The 5272-nt window shown below is 59.9% G+C and overlaps 1 long non-coding RNA gene across 1 annotated transcript; it reads left to right on the forward strand.

The window, feature by feature from the left end:
• The first annotated feature begins 3564 nt into the window (after window positions 1-3564).
• LOC130148859 (uncharacterized) lies at window positions 3565-5036 on the forward strand. Its single transcript, XR_008821679.1, has 3 exons — window positions 3565-3689; window positions 4122-4296; window positions 4663-5036. It is a non-coding gene; the product is annotated as an uncharacterized LOC130148859 (long non-coding RNA).
• Window positions 5037-5272: the final 236 nt, after the last annotated feature.

Genomic DNA, 5272 nt, shown 5'->3' on the forward strand with positions numbered 1-5272 from the left:
GCCATGCAGCCATAGTGTTTTTTCAGTCCGCCTCGACTTGGATCACCACAATCACTTTGCTCAGCTGAGCTTGAATGTTTCCAGGGATGGGGCATCCACCACCTCTCTGGGCAACCTGTTCCAGTGTTTCACCACCCTCAGCATAAAAAAAAAACCAACCTGCTGTCCTTGTGTCTAGTCTTAATCTGCCCTCTTCCAGCTTCAAACCATTGCCCCTTCTCCCTAGGGCTGCTGGCCCTGCTCAGATCTCTGTCCCCGTCTCTCTGATAAGCGCCCATTAAGTATTGGAAGACCAGAATCAGGTCTCCCCAGAGCCTTCTCTTCGCCAGGCTGAACAACCCCACCTCTCTCAGCCTTTTCTTTTTTCAGAGCAGAGGAGTTCCATCCCTTCGATCATTTTGGTGGCTTCTTTTGATGCAGCCCAGGCCACGGTTGGCTTTCTGGCCTGCGAGCGCACATTGCTGGTTCATGCCCAGCTGTTCATCCACCAGTACCCCCAAGCCCTTCCTGGCACGGCGGCTCTCAGTGGTACCGGGCGTTGCCCTGACCCTGGTGCAGGACCTTGCACCTGGCCTTCTTGAGCCTCATGAGGTTCACATGGGCCGCTTCTCCAGCCTGTCCAGGTCCCTCTGGACAGCAGCCCATCGCTCAGCCGCATCAGCTGCACCACTCAGCTTGGTGTCATCTGCAAGCTTGCTGAGGGTGCACCCGATCCCACTGCCTTATGTCATTGATGAAGCTATTAAACAGTACTGCTCCCAAGCGGGGACCCTGAGGGACACACTCGTCACCAGTCTCCGTCCGCACACTGAGCTGTTCACCACTGCCGTCAGGATGGCACTGTCCAGCCAATTCCTTATCCACCAAGCAGTCCACGCATCAGATCCACATTTCTCCAATTGATGGAGAAGGATGCTGTGAGAGACAATATCAAAGGCCAAAGAAGCCTGGAGAGACGACAGCCGTAGCTCTTCCCTTGCCCACCGAGGCACTCACCCTGCCATAGAAGGCCACTGGGTTGTTCAGGCAACATACACCCACCGTGTGCTCTCTCAAGGTTTCCTTTTGCACGTCAAATACTTTAAGAGAATATTTTTTCTGTTTTATTGATTGACTTTGCCCTTTGAGGACCCCAACAGAAAGTATTCCCTTAAGTTTCACGTGAAGGAGAAAGGGAAGAGTGAAGGCTTCATCTTTCCCGTCAAACAAACGTGACTTGTTAGCCCTGGGGTCCCCCAAGGCGCCAAACCGGGCTCCAGCCAGGAAGGTGCGCACAGGAGGGGATCTGGCACTTGTCTTGAGGCTGAAATCATTCACTCCTCAGCCTCGTGAGCTGTTGCTAACAGCACCGGAGGAGGTCAGAAATGCCCTGGCTGCGCTCCCCAGGTCATCTGGGGCACTGTGAGCTCCGCGCTGCCCCTGTGACAGTGCCCGGAAAAGAGGGCAGAGCTGCGGGCTCAGCCCCAGGTGGGACTGTGTGCCAGCCCTTGGACGGAGCTGCCCGACGGGGCGTGCTCCCCAGCCTGGGAGGGCAGCTGCCCCGGCTGTGCTCCAGCGGCTCTCCCCCTGAGCACCATTGCCATGCAGCCTGGGCCGGCCCTGAGGTCACAGTGGGGCTGCGATCTGACAGTGGGGCTGTGAGGTCACGGAGCTCCACGGCGATGCACCAGCTATAAGTACCCACGCCTCAGCCCCCAGCCGCAACTGCACCACATGCAGCAGCAGCGGTGACAGCAGCACAGGATCATGTGGCTGAAGGGAGCCATGGCCCTCATTCAGCACTGCCTCCTCCTCCTCCTCCTCCTGGAGGCCCTACGTGCCAGGGCTGCCTGGGCTGCACCTTGGCAAGAGCAGGAAGCAGGTAAGCACTCGGCACATTTGCGACCTTTCACGGGCCAGCGGGCTCCTCTCCCCGAGAAGCGTGGATGTGGCTTTTCCCTCGAGCGCTTTGGTGAGGGCTTCCCCTGTGTGTGTGAGAGCTGTGCGGGTAAGAATGCCCCCAGGGGCCCTATGTTGGTCCCGGTGCTCTGCAAGGGGTCTTGTTCATGGCCTGGCTTAAAGAGCGTGTTGGAGAGCTGCCAGGTGCCGGCCAAGAGGTCACCAGGCCCCTCTGCAGCGCTGGCAATCTCCCCGGGGTCTGGCTCCCACGCTGCTACCTGAGCCCCTTCCAGTGCCTGCGGTTCACTAAGGCACAAGCGGATGCCAACAGGCAATGGCAACATTTCCCCTCTGTGCTTGCTTCTGGGTGAGGATGCTGCCAAAGTTTATCGAGATGCATGGCAGGCTGTTGGTTTGGAGCCCTTGGGGCATCCTGCAGGTAAGCGCTCTATGTCCCTTTCCTTGAAAGAAGAAACAGTGTCAATGTGGCAAGGGCTTACTCATGTGCAATTCTCCTGAAGAGCCTCCCAAGGGTTACACCATCCCGAATTCGTAGCCCGTTGCTGTCCTCCAGCCTGAGAGCCATCCCACGGGTAAATCAGTGGGAGGAAGCTGCATCTACCCTCTAGGCTTCTTTCCGCCTGAAGAGCAAGTTGCTCCGTCCGTGGCCCATGCGCAGACATGGAGGAGAGCAGAGAGGGAACGGGCCGGGCTCAGAGATGCGCCCTGTGGAGCTTTGCCTTGCAAAGCTGTCTGCTGGCCCCTGCGAGTCATCTGAGTTCTTAAGGCAAATGTTGGAGGAACAGGAGAGAGGACACGGTGGGCACATTTCACTCTGCCTTCGCTGTGAAATTTGGCAGCTGAGCCACAGAGATGGTGCAGAGCCTCTGCTGCCAGTTGTGCTTCAAGCGGAGGGCCAGGGGCGGCTGCTGCCCCAGTTTTGCCGTTACGGCTCGGAGCTGGTTTGTGCAGGCGTCTGCTGGCAGGCAGATTTGAGGGCCTGGCAAGCGCTGAACTTGTGTTCAGCTCACGGGCAGCACTGCTTGCCCACTGGCCCAGTTCCAGGCAGGAGCGAGGTGCCAGGCGACGCCGGCTGCCCTTTCCTGATGCTGGAGGTCGGTGGGGATGCTGGTTCGGCAGGCTTCTTGGGTATGTGCTGCGTCTCCCGTCTGCCGACCGATAGCTGGGATGGGGCAACCGTGACCGTTGCTGGTGCTTACAGGGAAGGGCGGAGGAGCCCTTCTCGAAAGGGCTGTTTCCCTGGCCGGACTGGCTGCAGCTTCTTCCCGTCCTCTTTGAAGGAAGGCATTTTGCATCGCTTTACACGTCGCCAAAAGTGCAACGCAAACCAAAAGATGGCCTGCAATTTCCTGGTCCCCCAGCAGGTCAGGCGTGGCTGTTGCGTGGAGTCGGAACCAGGCGCAGGCTCTTCCCCCAGTGCCCACTCTGGCAAGTCACAGCAGCAGCCAAAGCTGAAAGTGTTTTGGGTTCGAGGCATCGGGACCATGTTCCGCAGATATGGGAAATGTGCCAAATGTCCCTCCCGCTCCAGCTGCATCCCCGAGCTTGCTGTGACTGCCGAGAGGCACAGGAGCAGCACAGAGCGGGATCCCTCCCTGAGCCGAGGTCCACAGCGATGCCCTGACTCCCAGACTAGGCAGAGGCTTAGGGGGAACCTCCCTGTCCTCCTGTGTCCTCTGTGCCTGAGACACGCTGAGGCTTAACCTTCCCCCTCTGCTTTTTGGCAGTGCCGTCAAAGCCTGGAGAAGACCACCAGAGCAAGATAAATCGGGCTTATGAACCGGGCTCAGGTACGGAGCAGTCTTGCTGGGGTCCCCAAGTGGGAGACACATCCTGAAACCTGGGAGGTGCTGCAGGCGGTGCCTGTGCTGGAGAAAAGGCACTAGGGGGAGGGCAAGGCTTCAGTGCCACTTGAGGAGGCCTGAGTCTGTCCCCTGGGGTGTGGGAACTGTCTCACGGGGAGGGAGAGCTGGGGTGGCACTGCCTGCTGCAGGGACGGTTTCTGTCCGTGTCACTCAAAGGCTCAAGCAGCTGCGCCCCCCCTGTGCTCCCCTTCCGGCCTTCTGGGTTTGGTTGGGTGGGACACCCTGCCCCAAAGGGTGGGAACGTGCCTCCAGGCACCAGTACGGGGGGGAAAGAGAGAATGTCCTGGCCGGATCAATCGTGCTGCACGCTTACCAGTGGTGCGCAGGACGGGCTAACGTTCCTGATTGCTCCTGCAGATGATGTCACCGAGAGAACCACAGAGCTTTACAATCCCCCGAGCCCCCCAGCTGTTTCCGGTCCCAGAGACCCTGGAAAGCTCTCTACTATAGGTGCAGTAGCGGCTGTTGTTTCTCTGCAAGTTGCCATTGTGTTGGGCTGTGTCGTGGTCTGGTGGCGAAGGAAGAAGAAAGCGTGAGTACATTTCCCTCCCTCCTCTTCCTCTGATGGCTGCTCAGAGCCACGAAGCATTTCTAGTCAGGCTGCCGCGGAGTGGCAGCCCGCTGGCTGCCCAAAAGCAAGGGCAGGATGAGAAAGAGCGGGGCAAGAGATTGCCCCAGCCAGGGAGGCGCCCAGTAGCGCTGGCTGGTGGCCACCGAACCTGCCCTGAGGAGTCCCCCTGCTCGGGGCTGCCATGAGGTGCGGGTGTCCACGTCGGCCAAGGCGTGCCAGCAGCTCTGCCCGTGCTGGGGAGCCTTGCCAGCTCTGGGCCGTGCTGTGGGGGACAGTCCGTGCGCCCCCTCTGCAGCTGAGCGCCTCAGCGGCCTCCTCTCTCCACAGGCCCGTCGCTGGAGCTTCAAGACTCCAGCATATAAAGAGCTGCTTCCACCAGTGCCTGAGCAGTCAGAGCAGGTGCCCCAGCACCCCTGAGATCTGGATCCCACGCCAGCAGACGCCACTGCCACCTGAAAGACCAAACTACTCGCCTTGCTCGAGCCCGTACCCAGGTACCATGACGCAGAGGAGCCAGGAGAGTATCTACGAACCGCAGGAGCCTCCACAGCCCCAGAGCCCCGCATCGCTCCCCAGCCCTCCAAGGACCCCAACCCCCAAGGATTTCAAGCCCTCTGAGCCTCCTGAGACTCCCACACACCCCTGAGCTCACTGCTCCAGCCGCACAGCAGGGGCTGAAGGCAGCCACACCAGGGTAGGAGCTGGGGCGCACTGAGTAGAGCCCCAACCAACAGCTTCGGGGCTCAGCCGCTGCCCGCCAAAGACAGTGTGACACAGGGCTGTCACACAAGTGTCCAGGGGGTACCAACAGCAAACCAAGCGAGGCACCAGCACCGGCTGGGCTCCACGCCTGGGCGCAGCCGTGGATGCCCACTGTGTCGGCAGGCAGGAGCTGGGCACGGGCACGTGGGGAAAGCCCCAATGTGTTTTACCACCC

Source organism: Falco biarmicus, chromosome 4, assembly GCF_023638135.1.
Source record: "Falco biarmicus isolate bFalBia1 chromosome 4, bFalBia1.pri, whole genome shotgun sequence".
NCBI classification, from domain to species: domain Eukaryota; kingdom Metazoa; phylum Chordata; class Aves; order Falconiformes; family Falconidae; genus Falco; species Falco biarmicus.